This window comes from Choloepus didactylus, chromosome 17 (genome assembly GCF_015220235.1).
Source record: "Choloepus didactylus isolate mChoDid1 chromosome 17, mChoDid1.pri, whole genome shotgun sequence".
Lineage (NCBI taxonomy): Eukaryota > Metazoa > Chordata > Mammalia > Pilosa > Megalonychidae > Choloepus > Choloepus didactylus.
The window spans coordinates 71,317,420-71,335,693 of record NC_051323.1 but is presented as its reverse complement, the minus strand read 5'-3'; positions in this window follow the sequence as shown (position 1 = coordinate 71,335,693).

The following is an 18,274-nucleotide window of genomic DNA, read 5'->3' as shown; positions in this document are numbered from 1 at the left end:
AGAAAAGGCAGATGGTTGCTGAGAAAAGAAAAAGGTGTGAATTGGCACTGAGAAAATAACAATGATTTGGGCAGCCAGGTACCACTGGGTATCAGACAGATGTTATACATCAAGTTGCCTTAGGGAGATGCTTGTAAACCCTTAGGGAAACTAGAATTGGAGAAAGAATTTTAAAAAGCAACCAGGCAGTTATTTACTTTTGCTCAGACAAGAAGTTTATCATTAGGAAGAAAATCAAAGCAAATGAAAAGCCAATGTTCTTTTGGATTGGCTTAGAACATAAATTAAACATATTAATTATAATTTCTTATTTATCTTCTGAGGATCACTCCTGTCCACCTGACTCTTCAGGAGTATTTGCTCTTAATACAATATTTGAATTCTCTTCACTGAACTCGGATCTGATCAGAACTGAATTCATGTAACCATCGAATAATTTTCTTTTTCCATCTTTTGGCAGATTTACATGTCACACCCTTTCACCCATCCCTTTACATTTACAGTTAAAAAGGCATTGTGCCCCAAAAATAGACCCAGTTAAAAATGGGCAAAGGATCTGAATAGACATTTCTTCAAAGAAGATCCACAAATGGTCAATAAGCACATGAAAAGATGCTCAACATTAAATAGCCATTAGGGAAATGAAAATCAAAACCATGATGAAATGCCATTTTGCACCCACGAGAATAATTAAGGAAAGAAAAACAGAAAATAACAAGTGTTGGCAAGGATGTGGGGAAATAGGAACTTGCGTACATTGTTGGTGGGAATGTAAAATGGTGCAGCCGTTGTGGAAAACAGTTTGACAGTTCCTCAGAAAGTCAAGTATAGAATTACCATATGACCCAGCAATCCCACTCCTAGGTATATACCCAAAAGAATTGAAAGCAGGGACTTAAACAGATATTTGTACATCAATGTTCATAGAAGCATTATTCACAACAGCCAAAAGGTAGAAGCAACCCAAGTGTCTATCAACAGAAAAATGGATAAACAAAATGTGATATATACATAGAATGGAATATTAGTCAGCCATAAAAGGAATGAAGTTCTGATATGTGTGACAACATGGATGAAACTTGAAGACATCATATTGAGACAAATAAGCTCAGACACAAAAGAATAAATATTGTATGATCTCACTTATATAAAATAATTAGAATATGCAAATTCATGGAATCAGAAATTAAAATACAGGTTACCACGGGGCAGGGATGGAAGAGGGAGATAGGGAGTTAATGCTTAATTGGAACAGTTTCCATTTGGAGTGATGTAATAGTTTTGATAATGGATAGTGGTGATGGTAGCACAAAATTGCGAATGTAATTAACACCACTGAGTAGTATACTTGAAAGTGGTAAAAATGGGAAATTTTAGGCTGTATATGCATTACCAGAATAAAAATTAAAACCCCATAGAAATGTACAATACAAATAATGAACCCTAATGTAAACTATGGACTGTAGTTAATAATATAATTATAATAATATTGTTTCATCAATTGAAACAAATGTACCACACTAATGCAGAATGTTAATAATATGGAAAAATCTGTGTGTGAGATGGGGGTGGGTGTGTAATGGGAACTCAGTACTTGATGCATTATTTTTCTGTAAATCTACAACTGCTCTAATAAAAAAATTATTTAAAAAATCAAAAAAAAAAAAAAAAAAAAGCATTGTGGAGATTTTATATATATTTTTAATTCAAAGATTCCAAGGGGGAACAAGTCTGCTTTGATCAACTCATACAGTTGTAGGAACTGAAGAAAAAGTAAATATTGACTCCTAATTGTTTATGGGTTTCTGTTTAAAAAGAATACCTCGATTATTCTTTTAAGTACAAAGTTGGGAGAAAAAATCAAGGATCCTACAGAAAATGATTTTAAAATAATTTCCAGTAAGATGATGAGAAAAACGTTTCTTGAGACTTAGGCCTTGATTCCTCTTGCCGAGGAGAGGACGGGGTTGGGGTCATTCACACACACCCTTCCAGGCATGGATACCCTTAGGTGGGTGGAGAAGAGAGCAGCGGCTTTTTTTACATGAAGGGCAATGATTTGAAGGCATGGCCAGAAGAGTGTATGATTATAAATCTTCTTCTGAAGCTAAGTTTACAGTGTCTCACTAAGAAGACAAAAATGATTACCATTTGACCTAAAGGGCCCATTTGGTAATACAGAAGACCGTCAAGTTTCAGTTGTGAAACAAGAATGGTTTCCAGCAGATTTTGCAAAACCCTAGACCTGGTGCCCCTTCAGCCCTTGGCCCTAAGGGGAAGTTTACCCATTCTAAATAATTACTGCACTCCCATTTCTGCCAATAGTTGAGGCAATCTCTTTATATAATATTTTAATTGAAATAAAACATAATACAGAAAAGTGCAGAGATCAAGTGTACCACATAGCTATCAAGAAACATTATCAGCTGCCCGAACTGTTCCATCACTCACGCCCCCCCCCCACCATGTAACATAATAGTTTGGCATTTCATTGGTAATTTATTTTCATTTCCTTAAAAAGAAAACAACCTCAAAAAGAAAGACTCATGGTTACTGACTGGAAGATACTAGTTAATAAAGTGTCAAAAGCATAATCAATGTAATCCAGTTCTATTCAATTCAATTCAACCCTGTATATACCTATTCCTCAAAATGCCCAGTGGATATTCTTTGCCACCCAAATATTCCAGAGAGAAATATCTTCAGCTCCAATATTCTTGTCTGCTTTATACATTGTTAGCAATATTTTTACCACCACTAACAAAACAATGTATAGAGCTCTCTGATAGACCAATCTCATTTAATCTTTTATCCATTTTCACTCATGTTGGGTCTATGGTTATTTTGAAACTACTCATCAGGAGTTTTATTCTCTCTCTCCCATACAAACATGGAAGAGCTAAATTGTAGTGCAGAGCCAGGAAAGGAGAGGCTACTTGATCAGCCCCAGTTGGCCATTAACACCTGTGATGATTTCATAGCCAGTTCTTTCAGTAAGAGTTTATGAGACTTGATGGAAGATGAGAAACAGCTCTTGTCATAACAATGAGTGTCCTGTACCACGGACCCATTCCCTCCGCCATCACAGGGGACTGTAAGCTCATTCTACCTGGAGACAGTATGTAAGTCCTGGAGCCAAAAACTTCCTTTCCATTCATTTATTTGTTCAACAGTGTTTACTTATAAAATGCAATTGCTTGTGAGGCACTGTGGAAAGGCCCTTTCTTCTCTTCACTCAAGTTTTTCCTCCCCCTCAAGTGGCAAAGGCCTCCTTCTTTTCTCCCTTTTCTAAATCTGGCCAGATTCTTTATCCCAGCATGTCTCAAACTTCATCTAAAAATTCCACGGTGCTTGTTAATGAAGATTCCTGGGTCAATCCCCCCCTGAAATTATGGTCTAGTGGGTCTTGGGTGGGGCCCAGGAATCTGAATTTTTCTAAAAAAATTAATAACTAAAAGCAGTTCCTAGGAGGGTCTCAAGTAAGTAGTACTCAGGGTACATTTTGAGAAATTCATTTGGCCCTCAAGCCAAACTCACCTGCTTCCCCCGGTCTTTGCTGCCTTCACTCACTTCGGTAATGCACATTTTCTCCCCCATATACCATATCAACCCACCCCTTCCAAGTGGCTTCATTTCCACAGGCTTCAAATTCCAGGTCCTGCGGTTACTAGTTTGTGTATGTAAACCCTCTGTCTTCTCTAGAACTGGTTTTGTTAGATGAAGGAAATATTATCTAGCACGTCGGGTTAATAGATTACAAGTACAGAGCCCAGCATATAGTAAGACTTCAGCAAATGTTAGCAATGGTTATCATTATCAAAAAACCCCAGCCAGCCTCTCCATTTATGGTACTCGGACATCCACTTGCCCCTTGCCCTTTCCTTCTGCCCTCCAGCCTGGGCCAGGTGCTCATTGGCGCTCATTTTGGACTGATTCCCATCCTCCCCATACAGCATTATCAAATTGACCTTCTCAGACACAGCTGTGACATGCGGTCCCCCAACTCAAAATTCCACAGTTACCAGTGCAATCCTCCTGATCTAACTTCCAACCCAGGAAATATGGCAACAGAGGAGCATGTTAAGTGACATCTCATCATGGGGGCCCAATCAGCCTGATCCACACTGGGGGGAATTCTACAGAACCAACTAATGGCATGCAAAAGAGGGCAGGAGGGTTCGAGATGTTACTAATTAAAAGAGAACAGGGAGTTGCATCAGCCCAACATAGTATGGGACCTGGCTTGCATTCAGAATCACACCAACAATAAGAAGACAACGAGAAATTTGATCAGAGGAATTTGACAATGGCTTGGGTTATATATGAAGACTGCTAATTTTTCCAGATGTGAAAATGGTATGCTGGTTACTTTTTGAAGCCCTCATCTGTTAGAGCTACATATTGAAGTATTTATGGGTAAAATGATATGATTTATGGGATTTACTTTAAAATATTTCAGGGGAAAAGATTGGCAAACATTGATAATTCTTTTGCTAGGAAGCCACTTACACATTTTTGACCTCCAAAATGTGACATGTACAGGGGGATCATTACACTATTCTCTGTTTGCATATATTTAATATCTTTCATACCCAAAAGTTTAAAAAATATAGAATATATAGAATCTTAGTATCACATGATATTCAGACTCTCTATTTAGCCCTTAAATAGAGGGCTTATATATTTCCTTATATATTCCCCCATTTCCCTCAAAAGTCAATTCTTGAATATATACTCTGCCCCTTTGCAGCTGCATGGCTCTGTGCATACTATTTCCACTCTCTGGGATGCCACTGGGCACTCAGATCTGTTAGTCAAAACTCTTCTGCTCTGGGTATCTATCATGCAGTAAAAACCAACCTCAAACTTAGTGGTTTAAAACAACCACCTTTTATTATAGCTCATGAGTGTGTGGGTCAGGCCTTTGGGTGGGGCTCAGCTGGGTGGTTCTTCTGTCCCACTGGTGTGGACAGACTCCTCACTGGGACTCAGCTGACAGAGGGACTGGCCTGGAGAGTCCACAAGGGCTCTCCTCCCAAATCTGGTGCTCTGGTGGGGGTCACTGGTAGGCAAGGCACAACTGAGATTCTCAATTCAAGTCCCTACCTGTGGCCTCTCAAGCATGGCCACTCAGGGCTCTGGGATAGCCAGAAAGAGTGTTCCAAGATCAAGTGTTCCAAAAGACAAGAAGAGGAAGCTGCCAATCTCTTGAGGTCTCACCTGGAAACTGACAGAATCAATCCCATTGTATTCTATTGATCAAACCAGTCACAGAACCCACCAGGATTCAGTGGAAGGGACATAGATCCCATTTCTCAATGGGAGGATGTCAAAGAATTGTGGCCCTCTTTATGCCACTACATCTACCCATCTTTCAAGGTCAAACTCAGAGGCTGCCTCCTCCCAGGAGGTCTTCTCTACTTCCCCCTTTCGGGCCAGGAGTTCACTTACTTCTGAATTTCCACAACCCTTCTATTCCTCCCCATTTTACCTTAGATTTATTGTGGGCTTTATTTTTCTTTTCTCCCTTAGATTTTAAGCTTTTAGGTGGCTCAACTTGTTTGTTCTCTTTTTGTATTACCCCATAGAACCAACCACTCTATAAATATTTGATGAATAAATAAACATTGCTATCCAAGAAGTGGATCTAGAGCTACCCAGATCTTGCATAAATGAGATCACTCTGCATGATCCTGGGTTGCTTTTTAAAGTTTGATATTAGGAAAATATATGCTAAACATAACAAAAACTCAGAGCAGCTGCCCACAACAGTAATGATGAAGGCCTACTGCACAGGGAGAACCCTGCCAGACGGCAGCAGTAGAAACTGTTTAAACCTAAGGACCAGCAGCCACAGGGTTAATTTTTGTGCTCAGTGGTGGGTCCTCAAACCTCCTTTCCTGTTTATTAAGCAAGTTGCCACATCGGAATTTTAATAACTTTTGCCATTTGAAATAACGAACTGAAGCCAAAGGCAGGGAAAGGGGGAAAGTTTCCCTTCAGGCTAAAAAAATATTAAGAAGCACAGAGTTTTTATTATACCCAGCCCCAGTTCACTGAAGGGTTCTGTGTGCAGGGCTCACCGGGAGGTGCCCAGGATGCCGGGGCAGAGGGCGAATCCCCAGCCAGGGCAGCCTGCAGATGGCCAAGGAGGCCCCCAAGAAATGGCCTTCTTCTCCATAAGGGACCGCTGGTGAGATGGTAAGATGTGGTTAAAACAGATGGACATGTTGAATGAGGCCCGTTTCCAGTCTCTTCTGAAATTGAATTTGCAGCATTTTAACAAAAAAGGTACTAAAAGGCTGAGGCAAATCAAAGACATACACCAGACTGCCTCTGTCAAAGAGCGGAACAGCCCCCCGCCAAGTTAGAACGGTCCTGGAATTCCCCACTTGCATTTTCCAGAATTCTCCTGCCCTGTGGGTTGGAGGACCACAGTGGATTTCTTAACATAAGACTCAAAGCAGCAACGCAACCAACCAGACACAAATGGCAGGTGTCCTGGAGGGAGCCTGCAGCTCCACGGGAAACGGACACCAGCCTTTGGGCATCGAGACCAAAAGCCAACGGCTGCTGTCAGAGGGGCGGCCCTGGGGCGCACCCGGGCACCACGGCCAGGGGCCGGCGAGACCAGCCTGCAGCCGGGCAGCGACGCGGGTTGAGCACCAGGTGCCCCTAGCACCGGGTTAGTTCCTGTTTCATCAGCGGCTCAGAACAACCCCTTGAGCTTTTGACAGATCTCTTGAATCCCAAAATGGCAAGAAAGGGATCTTGTAGTGACAGTGCTCCTGTGGATCTTGGGACACTGCTGTTTTCTACCTAAGCATGTTACTGGGCCCTACCTAGTTCACAGCAACTAGTAGAGGTAGTTTTTCAACAACCAAGTGCAGATAGCACCCCAGTGATCCGCAGAGCTGCCCGGAACTTTTTTTTAAGTTTTCTTTCCTTCCTTCCTTCCTTCCCTCCTTCCTTCCTTCCTTTCTTCCTTTCTTCCTTCCTTCCTTCCTTCCTTCTTTCTTTCATTCTCTTCCTTTCTTTTTCTCTCTCTTTCTCCCACTTTCTTTCTAAATTTCCTTTCGTGTGTATATATTCTTTTTCACTTTTTATTTATTTTGTTAATTTTGCGCACAGAAATTTAAAGTAACCGTGTAAATGCAGAGTTGGCCTTAAGTTCGAGTGAAAAGGTAATTAAAATTGGCTCTCCCTTCCAACCCCCCATATCACCATCAGAGATGCCCTCCTTCTGTTAAAGCATTGTATCTCCAAGAGGTTTTGTTTAAGCAAAAATATTTTTGATAAGGTAGTAACAATAAAATAGCAACCATTCACTGACAGGAGTAAAGCAGCGCTGGCAACGTCACCCACACTGAGCGTTTTATCCACTCAGCAGTTCTCCCAGCACCTCTGATCTGCACAGGAAAATCAAGGCCTTGTAGTTTAAGTGGTGCTTACAGTTTCCCGTTTGATCCTCCCCAGATTCTGCAGAGGGGGCAGGAATAGGCTCCCCATCTTACAGAGAAGGGACCTGTTTCCATTTGCTAATGCTGCTGTTATGCAAAATACCAGAAATGGATTGCCTTTTATAAAGATTTACAGTTCAAAGGGCATAGAAGTGTCCAAACTAAGGCATCAACAAGAGGATACCTTCACTGAGGAAAGGCCGATGGTGTCCAGAACACCTCTGTCAGCTGGGAAGGCATGTGGCTGGTGTCTGCTGGTCCTTTGCTCCTGGGTTCTGGTTTCAAAGTGGCTTTCTCCAAAATGTCTCAGGTTGTCTTTCTGAGCTTCTTCAGCTCCTGCACATCTAAGCATCTGAGGGTCCCCTCCTAGCTTCTCTCTCTCAGCTCCTGTGCATTCTTGCTTGTTCTCCCAGCATGTTTCTCCCTAAGCATCTGTGTCAGCTCTTGAGCTCTTTTTTTTTTTTTTTTAATTTTTATTGAGATTGTTCAGATGCCCTACAATTATCCAAAGATCCAAAGTGTACAATCAGTTGCCCCTGGTACCGTCATACAGCTGTGCATCCATCACTGCACTTAATTTTTGTTCAATTTTTAGAACCTTTTCATTACTCCAGACAAGAAATAAAGTGAAAGATGTAAGAAGAAAATAAAAAAGAAAAGGAAACTCGAATCCTCCCCTATCCCTAACCAACCCCCCTCAATTGTTGACTCATAGTGTTGGTATGGTACATTTGTTACTGTTCATGAACGAATGTTGAAATACTACTAACTATATTATATAGTTTGCAATAGGTATATATTTCTTCCCTATATGCCCCTCTATTATTAACTTCTAGTTGTATTGTCATACATTTGTTCTAGTTCATGGAAGAGTTTTCTAATATTTGTACAGTTGATCACAGACATTGCCCACCATAGGATTCAGTTTTATACATTCCCGTCTTTTGACCTCCAACTTTCCTTCTGGTGAAATACATGACTCTGAGCTTCCCCTTTCCACCTTATTCACGTGCCATTCGGCACTGTTAGTTATTCTCACATCTTGCTACCGACACCTCTGTTCATTTCCAAACATTTAAGTTCGTCCAAGTTGAACATTCTGCTCAAACTAAGCAACCACTCCCCATTCTTAAGCCTCATCCTATATCTTGCTACCTTATATTTCATGTCCATGAGTTTACATATTATAATTAGTTCTTATCAGTGAGACCCTGCAATATTTGTCCTTTTGTGTCTGGCTTATTTCACTCAGTATGTTGCCCTTGAGATTTTGTCATCAACCCATTTTTTTTTTTTTTTAAGATTGTTTTGTTCCCTCACCATACATTCCATCCTAAGTAAATAATTGATGGTTCTCTGTGTGGTCATATATTTATATGTTCACCACCTTCACCACTATCTATATAAGGGCATCTACATTTCTTCCACAAGGCAGGAGGGAGAGTCAAAGAAGGTAGAGAGGCTGAAGAAAGAGGGAAAAAAATGACAGCTAGGAAGTAGCAAAAGGAAAAGTAACCTTAAATCAAAGTAGGGTAGAGTCAGACAACACCAACAATGTCAAGTGTCTAACATGCCTCCCCTATACCCCCTCTTATCTGCATTTACGTTGGTATATCGCCTTTGTTACATTAAAAGAAGCATAATACAATGATTCTGTTAGTTACAGTCTCTAGTTTACGTTGATTGCATCCCTCCCCCAATGCCTCCCCATTTTTAACACCTTGCAAGGTTGACATTTGCTTGTTCTCCCTCGTAAAAGAACATATTTGTACATTTTATCACAATTGTTGAACACTCTAGATTTCACCGAGTTACACAGTCCCCGTCTTTATCTTTTCTCCTTTCTTCTGGTGTCTCACATGCTCCCCACCTTCCTCTCTCAACTGTATTCATAGTTACCTTTGTTCAGTGTACTTACACTGTTGTGCTACCATCTCCCAAAATTGTGTTCCAAACCATGCACTCCTGTCTTCTATCACCCTGTAGTGCTCCCTTTAGTATTTGCTGTAGGGCGGGTGTCTTGTTCACAAAGTCTCTCATTGTCTGTTTGTCGGAAAATATTTTGAGCTCTCCCTCATCTTTGAAGGACAGCTTTGCTGGATATAGGATTCTTGGTTGGCAGTTTTTTTCTTTCAGTATCTTAAATATATCACACCACTTCCTTCTTGCCTCCATGGTTTCTGCTGAGAGATCTGCACAGTCTTATTAAGCTTCCTTTGTATGTGATGGATTGCTTTTCTCTTGCTGCCTTCAGGATTCTCTATCTTTGACATTTGATAATCTGATTATTAAGTGTCTTGGCGTAGGCCTATTCAGATCTATTCTGTTTGGAGTACGCTGCGCTTCTTGGATCTGTAATTTTATGTCTTTTATAAGAGATGGGAAATTTTCATTGATTATTTCCTCTATTATTGCCTCTACCCCTTTTCCCTTCTCTTCTCCTTCTGGGACACCAATGATACGTACATTATTGTACTTTGTTTCATCCTTGAGTTCCCGGAGACGTTGCTCATATTTTTTCATTCTTTTCTCCATCTGCTCCTTTGCATGTAGGCTTTCAGGTGTTTTGTTCTCCAGTTCTTGAGTGTTTTCTTCTGCCTCTTGAGATCTGCTTTAGTATGTTTCCATTGTGTCTTTCGTCTCTTGTGTTGTGCCTTTCGTTTCCATAGATTCTACTAGTTGTTTTTTTTAACTTTCGATTTCTGCCTTATGTATGCCCAGTGTTTTCTTTACAGCCTCTAACTCTTTTGCAAAATTTTCTCTAAACTTTTTGAATTGATTTAGCATTAGTTGTTTAAATTCCCATATCTCAGTTGAAGTGTACGGTTGTTCCTTTGACTGGGCCATAACTTCATTTTTCTTAGTGTAGGTTATAGTTTTCTGTTGTCTAGGCATCTGACCTCCTAGGCCACCCCAATCAGGTTTTCCCAGAAGACAACAGGCTCAGGTCACAGAAGGAGGTAATATTCAGTATCTGGTTTCCCTGATGGCTTTTCTTAGAGGATTGATACACCTGTGATTTTCTGCCCGGCAGGTGCACCTGTCAGCCTGTCACTGCCTATGTAAGAGGGTGTGGCCTGTGGCTCTCCTCCCCCAGGCTTTGGGGTCTGGTTCTGGAAAGGCGGGCAGTAGAGCTGGGCCCCTCCCTTTCCTCTTGGGAAGCTATGCCCCCTCCAGAGATGTCATCTGCATATCAATAAGTTCTTTGTTTCTCTGACTCTGCTGATCAAAGTGTTTTGATTTTAAAATGGCTGAGGCTGTCTTTACTGCAAAGGGCTGAGGGCTGAAAATGGCTGAGGTTTTCTCCACAGAGAGACAAAGGGATAGAAAAGCTCCCAGTTTCACCCGTCAGCCAGAGATAGCACCCGATCTTCTGGGCTCCCCATCCTGAGACAGATATGTCCCCTGACTCTCCCAAGGTCAGTTGTCACCAAAAGCCTCTGTCTACTTGTTGAGGATTCACTGTCTGTATTGAGCAGTTAACATTAAAACCCCACTTGGAGCTGGGCTGAGAGAGTGCTGTTCTCTAGTACCGTGAGGCTTCCGTGAGGGAGGGGCTCTCAGCTCTTGGCTCTCAGCGCGGGGCCGCAGTTTTACTTACAGATTTTATGCTGCAATCTCAGGCATTCCTCCCAATTCAGGTTGGTGGATGATGAGTGGACAGTCACTTTTGTCTCCCCGCAGTTGTTCAAGGTTATTTACTAGTTTTTTGGTCATTTGTGAATTGTTCTGGGGGGGACTAACAGTCTTCTACTCCTCTCTATGCTGCCATCTTAGCTCCTTCTCTTCAGCTCTTTTAAGTAGTCCAGTGAACTAATCAAGACCCACCCTGAATGAGTAGGGTCCACACCTCCATGGAAATAATTTAATCAAAGGTATCACCTACAGTTGGGTGAGTCGCATCTACATGGAAACAATCAAAAGTTTGTTTCACTGTAATCAGATGTCTAATTAATCTGCCCCCACAAGATTTCATTAAAGAAGGCCGGAGATTGCGACTTGCCCAATCAGTAGAGTTTTTATCAGCATTGATGTTTTCTGACTCTCATACCATACTCTTTACAGGTTACCATTCCAGCCTCCAACTTTTTATTGTCCAGAGAACAAGACAATGTGCTGGGAGCTAGAGATGGGAAGGCTGAAGGCCCAGCTCCCCTCCTCAGGGGGCTGTAGTCTAGTTGGGGAAGCAGTACGTAAAACCATAAAATGTATTTAAAATTATGGCAGGAGACTGCAATTAGATTTTCAAGCTGCTTGAAAACTTTCTTGGAACTGGCATTTTAAGAGCTACAAATGATCAAGATTAGTATTATCAGAAACGACAATGATAAAGATATGCAGAAGTGATTTATGGTTTACAAAACACCTTCACATAGAGTTCATTATTCCCAATAATAGTTCAAAGATGAGGTCATTTCTCTCTGCCAAAACACGTCCCTCTATTTTAAGATTCTGCTCAAGAATCTTGTCTCATCCAAAATATTTACACAGGAAATTTCCTTTACCTCTTGATGGTTATAAGGCCATTCGTATCATATTAGCATATAGTTTGAAATTATTTAAATATTCCCTTTGTGAGATTAGTCTATGGCTTGTTTTTCTTTGTCCTGTGTGTGTGCTTGTGAGAAAGGGTATTTTTAAGTCATTTTTTCATTTTGTGTTGTCAGAACCTCCAGGCTTTGGATATATTCTCATGAGTCATTGTTTGCTGTCTAATGTGTGATCCTCATGCTTGGAGAGTTGCCTGGTGGTGCAGGAAGGGGTGGAGGGATCCCAGTTGAATGTCGGAGAGGCTCCAGGCCTAGGGGTTGGAGGGGTTTGTCAGTGGAAGTGGCTCCCGGAAGCCCTTCTTTTAGTCCTGTTTCTACCCTGAGGGTCTCAGGAGCAGGGCTCTCCGGCCCCAATACAGGAGTGGCAGGTGCCACAAGACACAGCCCCATGGTGGTTCTCCCATTGCAGGTGAACACTGTCATCCTCCTTCCCTCCACCCCCTGGGCCCTGGGAATCAGTCACTGGAAACACAGGCCTGGGGTACCCAAGCCATACACAGGAAATGTATTGGAACCCTGTTCCCCAGCACATAATCTGCCGAGTTACTTAAATTTAACTGTTTCCTACTTTTCTCACTACCTTAAACCTGAAAATTGGGTCTAAAAAACATCTAAAGTTTTTCATGACTTTATTGAGGTATAAAAGAAGTAAAATAAACTGTGCCTATTCACAGTATGTAACCCAGCAAGTTTTGACAAGTGTACATTTGCATAACCACCACATGATCGTGGCACTCCTGTAGCCATTCCCCTCCCCCATCCTCTGCCTCTAGCACCCCCTGACCTGCTTTCCGTCACTACAGCTTTGCCTTTTTCAGAATTTCACACCAATGGAATCATACAGTGTGTACTCTTTTATGTCTGGGTTCTTTTACTCTGCATAACGTTTCTTAAATCCATCTGTTTGTTTTGTGTTTCAGTTGTATGTTCCTTTTTATTGATGAGTAGTATTCCATTGTACAAATACAATGTGATTTATTTCTTCACCAGTTGATGGGCATTTGTGTTGTTTCCATTTGGGAGCTATTACAAGTAAAGCTGCTGTGAACATTGGATACACGTCATTTTGTTTCTCTTCAATAAATACCCAAGAAGGCAATGGCTCAGTCAGATGATAGACGAGTGTTTGCCTACCTTTTCTAACCTCCACAGTGATAGGAGTGTGAAGCCATCTATTCATTCACCAAATGCATATTGAATAGATACCATGTGCTAAACACTATGTTTGGCACCAGAACGCAAAAACCAGGGAGTCCCTGCCTTCAAGGGCCTGCAGTGCAGCAGGCAGCCGTATCACCTGGAAGGAAAGTGAGTGAGTTCAATGGGCTCTTATAAACCACGTAGTTAAACCTACTCAGTGCAGGAATCGTCTGCAGAGCACCACTAGCAGACGTCATTCACCCCTTGCCATGAATATATCTGATATCAGGGACTCACTACTCCATAAAGAAGCCATTTCCATCTTGGAACAGTTCTCATCATTAGAAAGTTCTTCCACAGGAAGTTCTGATGTCCTTTCTCTCTTATCTAGGAGCACTTTCTGGTGTGAGCCCAACCCCCTCCCCCAGTCCATGATCCCGACAGACCCTCATTTGCTCCGTTACGTGCATTAGCCAGTCTTCTTTGCCACGTTCTGTTCTTGGTGATAACCCCGAGACCACATGTGTGTTAACGTTTCAAGAGGACTTCCTCTGTGCCCCATTGTCTGTGACCTTGTCGGCTCACCTCCTCTGAGGATTCCTGGGTTTCTCCTCCAGTAGTGTCTTGATTTTCACTCCACCGTTGCTGTCAGCCTTTGACCCTACAGCCTTCCTAAAGGCATCCCTGAGTCACTCGGTCAGTACTCTTCCCACCAGCATGAGATGCCCCATCGCCAACCACTAATGCCCGGATCTTTAGTCGCTGACTACCGTTTATGGAACCATCCTTATTTCTTCACTACCACCTCCTTTACCACACATCTTGGCAGAAAGCAGGTAAGTGTAATATATTCTATATTTCAAGGACTTCCACCCCTCCCCGACATGTCTGTCCCCGAGTGGCCATGGCAGATCACTTTTTGCCTTGCCTATTTTTCTCCTCTCTTTCCTCCATTTAAAATAAATTAGTCCTAATAATATTAGCCATACTAATATAAATTCATGAAAGGATTAATGAAAGGAAAACACCTCTGTTTCAATTTTGCTGGTTTTTATTGCTCTAGAGAAAAGAATGCCGTCATTACCAGCAAAACACTCTGGGCAGGTGAAAGTCATTCTTTTGCAGGTGAGACCACCTGTAGGCTTTCAGAGTGGGATAAGCTTGGGAAGACCACAGCCCCTGACCTGCTGGCAGACACTGCCTCTGCACATATTGGCTTCCCTTTGCCCTGAATAGAGCTAAGCTCCCGAGAAGGCCAAATGCCAGCTCCCCTCCCTCCCAGCACGGACGTTGTGAGCTGCAGCCATGTTGATGAGCATCTGCTGATCTCTCATCATCATAGTGGGCTCTGCTGACTTCTCTGCCCTTCACCAACTATCCCACAATGCCCTGGGCTTAGCCCTAGGCCAGTGTGCTGGTTTGAAGCTATGCACCCCAGAAAAGGCCATGTTCTTTTAATCCATTCCTGTGGGTGTAGATCTGTTGTGGGTGGGACCTTTTGGCTAGGTTATTTCAATTGAGATGTGACCCAGCCCACCTAAGGTGGGTCTTAATCCTTTTATTGGAGTCCTTTAAGAGAGATGAAATTAGGAGAAGCTGAGAGACAGGGACACACCCACAGAAGCTGAGAGAGGAAGCCACCGAAGCAAGAAGCTGAAAGCAACAAAACCCAGGAGAGAAGGACCAGCAGACATCAGCCATGTGCCTTCCTGTGAAACAGAGGTGTCCCGGATGCCAACAGCCTGTCTTCAGGCCCAGATATCATCCTGCTGATGCTTTGAGTCAGACATTTTCATGGCCTAAGAAATGTACATTGTAAGTTAATAAATCCTCATTATAAAAGCCAACCCATTCCTGGTGTACTGCATTCCGGCAGCTTCAGCAATCCGAAATAGCTAGCTAGCCTCCAAAGAGAGCCATCTCACTTCCTCTCCTTCCTGTAAGTACCTGCCCTTCCTCCCCTTAAACCCAGGCTGGCCTTGTGACTTGTTTTGACCAATAGCAGGGCTCAGCAAGCCATACCCCTCAGGTCAAATCTGACCCACTATCGGTTGTTGTAAATGAAGTTTTATTGGAACACAGCCACCACTCGTTTATATATGTATTGCCTATGTCTGCGTTTGTCCTACATGGCAAAGCTGAGTGGCCCACAAAGCTAAAATATTTGCTGTCTTGTCCATTACTGAAAAAGTTTGCCATTTCCTGCTGATAGACGGCAGTGAAAGTGAGGTTCTGGGGCTTCCCAGGCCTGGCCTTAAGAAGACCGGCAGCTTCCCCTTCTCCTTCTTCTTGCCACGGAGGACGCCCAGCTCCCTGCCAGGGAGGCCTCTGGGGTGACATTGCCCCAGCTGAGCTCTCAGCTGAACAAAGCCACATGATTGAGTCCGGGAGGGAAAAGCAACAGAATCACTCAGGTGAACTGCCCAACTCACAGAAATTTTGAAAAATAATAACTTGCCATTGTTTGCACCTCTAAGTTGGGGGTGGTTTGTTATGCAGCGATGGATAACCACAACAGCACCCTTTCAGATCTAACTGCCACCACACAACTAAGCAGTGTCGCAGGTAGGGGGTCACTGAGGCCACCTACAAGGCAGAGTTGGGGAGGAGAGAAGGAGGAGGCGGACACACACAACACGGCAGGAGAGCGGCAGGAGAAAGCCTAGAAGACACGTGGATAAAGAAGGGGTGATACGGTGGGAGAGTGTGATTGTGAAAACCATGTGGCTCGCACTCCCTTTATCCAGTGCATGGACAGATGAGTGGAAAAACAGGGACAAAAACTAAATGAAAAATAGAGTGGGATGGAGGGGATGGAAAGTTTTGGGTGTTCTTTTTTGCTTTTATTTTTATTTTGGAGTAAGGAAAAGGTTCAAAAATTGATTCTGGTGATGAACGCACAAATGTATGATGGTGCTGTGAATAATTGATTGTACCCTGTGGAAGACTGTAGGGTGTGTGAATATATCTCAATAAAACTATTTTTAAAAAAGTAAATGAACAATGGGGGGAGGAGGAGAATGGGATGTTTTGGACATTCTTTTTAATTTTAATTTTAGTTTTTGGAGTAATGAAAATGTTCAAAGATTTAGGTGATGAATTCACAACTATATGACGATCTTGTGAACAACTGTACAATTTGGCGGATTGTTTATTATGTGACTATATCTCAATAAAATTGTGTAAAAAAAAGATAGGATTGAACAAAGGACTACGAATACTGAATCCCTCTCTCTCTCTCTCTCTCTCTCTCTCAGTATATATATTTAGATACTAGGGTATTAGAATACTAGGAAGGAAATAATGAAAAGGTGGCACTATAACCCATAACATTCTTTGAAATTTGCTCCATGGCAACTTGTTAGATTTTACTTTGAAAGTTATCACCTTTCTGATATATCTTATATTTCACATAAGGAGAGAATTGAAACTGTGGAACTGTAACCTGTACCATTCTTTGAAATTACCTATATAACTGCTTGTTAAATTGTACCTTGAAAATTATCACCTTTCTGTACATATGTTCTATTTTACAATAAGGAAATAGCTGAAATTGTGAAACTGTAACCCATAACCTTCTTTGAAATTTGCTCTCTAATCGTTAAAACATATTTTGAAAGATATCACTGTTACGTATACATGCTAAATTTCACAATAAAAAATGTATTAAAAAATTAAAAAAAAAAAAAAAGGGTGATAAACGTGGTAGGATAGCAAAGCAGCAGGAGAGGAAAAGTGTTTGTTGAACGAATGAGTGACCGTGGGCACTTGGAGAATTTATGGAGGGAAATGCAGTGAGGGTGTGAGCGTCCACACCAGGGAAAGCCTCAAGTGTCTCAACCTTCAGCAAATTGCAGAAATTCATGTTTTAGTGCCGATGAATATATTTTTAAAATACAAAATAAAAACTATACAACCCATGGAACAGACACTTCTAGCCTCCAGGCTAAGGTAACTTACCTTTGTAAGATCCTGCTCCTTCAGCAATCTTCATGCATTCTAAAATTATGTTTTGTGATAACGTGTAGTTTAGTGTAATGTAATGGAAAGTGCAAAGCAAAGAAACTCTATAAAATTCCAAGAGTCATGCAGCAAGTCAAATCACCAACAAAATTCTGGCCGCCTGCCTGATGCCCACTGGCTGTGCTTGCAACTCCCAGACTTGCAGCGAGAAGTTTTACAGCGGTTATCCCCCCGCGAGTCCAGGCCCTTGACTCTGAAATGCTTTGGTCTGGCAGCAAAATGAGGTTCATGCCATTCTTTTTATATTGGAATTTTATTGTATCACTCATTATTCCAATATTTAGCATTTCTACATTGGACATTGGTTCCAGGAGCAGATCTGATGATTTCCCGCTCTCGATATTGGTAGAACTTTTTTTTTAATCTCCAAACATGTAATTTACTAAGCATTTATTGAGTGCCTATGTGTATAAGGCACTGTTCTAGGGCATGCTAGGGAACTCAAGGTGAACAAGACAGGCTCCCTACCCTCAAAGTTCACAGTCGAGCTTTAGTATGCATTTTATTATGCCTTTGCTTTGGAGGGTGGTGGGAAACCACAAAACCAAGACCACAAAATACTCCTTCTCTTTCCATGGTTGGAGAAAGTTGTAGAAGGGGAAGAAAATTGCTTGCTGTTTTGTTTTTTAAAACCAATTAACTGATGTCCATATCAGAATGAGATATGTTTTTATGGTGATAAAAACACCATAGAAAATCTGTGATCAACCAGAATTGGATTAATAGCCCAGACTAAGACAAATGCCCATCTTTCCACATGCAGTGAAGAGTTACTTTGCGTGCCCAGCACTCACCCACTAGTATTCCCCTTTCTCTCTCTCTTCTACCAAGAACCCTCCTTGCCTTATTTGTTTTTAATTAGCACCAGTGTCACACCCCAGAAGTATATTGTGCAAGCACCTATCCACATTTGTGGTGTTAATCTGTGGGAAACATGCCTTTAAACAACCCCCCTCAATGCTATTCGCCTTCAACACAGCACTGATACCTATAATCCCAACAAACAATCATCACCCCATCCACTCCCATACCCTTGAACCCACCATCACCAACATATCCGAACATGCCAGACTAACATTCCCCCCACCTACCAGCTTCCAT